This window comes from Octodon degus, unplaced genomic scaffold (assembly GCF_000260255.1).
Source record: "Octodon degus isolate 3935 unplaced genomic scaffold, OctDeg1.0 scaffold00007, whole genome shotgun sequence".
NCBI classification, from domain to species: Eukaryota; Metazoa; Chordata; class Mammalia; order Rodentia; family Octodontidae; genus Octodon; species Octodon degus.
This window is the reverse complement of record NW_004524583.1, coordinates 5,310,796-5,311,662: the sequence shown is the minus strand read 5'-3', so window position 1 is coordinate 5,311,662 and position 867 is coordinate 5,310,796.

The window sequence follows — 867 nt, the reverse complement described above, 5'->3', positions numbered from 1 at the left end:
TGGTGATATATTTTAAAATCACTCTTCATTATTTTTAACCATCTATTAATATTGAGTACACTCACCCTGCTTTGCAATAGATCTAATTCTTCCTAGCTGAAATTTTGTGCTCTTTGATCAGTAACATTCCCTTCTTTTCCTCCACACTTCATGCAACCTGTTAACCATCATTTTACTTTCTATTCTCTGTCCAACCTGTTTTTGATTCCACATTTATGTGGCAGATCATACAATACTTATCTTTCTTTGCTTGGTTTATTTCCCTCAGCACAGTGTTCTCTAGATTCACCGCACTGTTCCAAATTGTAGCACGTTAATCCTTTTTAAGGCTTAATAGCATCCCATCACAGAAGGGCAAAAGACAAAGAAATACTGAGAAAAGGGGAAACTTGACAACTATTGGTGGAAATATAAACTAGCACAGTTGATATGGAAAATGATAGAGAGATTCCTCATTAAAAAAACAAACTATGGGGCTGGTGAGATTGCTCAGTGGTCTAAAGCACCTACTTAGAACAAGCTTAGCAAAGCACAGGGACCATGGTTCAATCCCCCAGCACCACATGCCAGCCAGCCCTGCCCCCTGGTGGGCTGAGCTGGCCACACACACACACACACACACACTAATAAATAAAATTTTAAAAAAATAAAAAATAAAAAACAAACTAAAAATAGCCGTATCATATAATCCAGAAATCCCTCAATTGCAATAAAATAGAAATTTTTTTTTTAATTTATGTGTGTGTGTGGCCAGCTCAGCCCACCAGGGGGCGGGGCTGGCTGGCATGTGGTGCTGGGGGATTGAACCACGGTCCCTTTGCTTTGCTAAGCTTGTTCTAAGTAGGTGCTTTAGACCACTGAGCCATC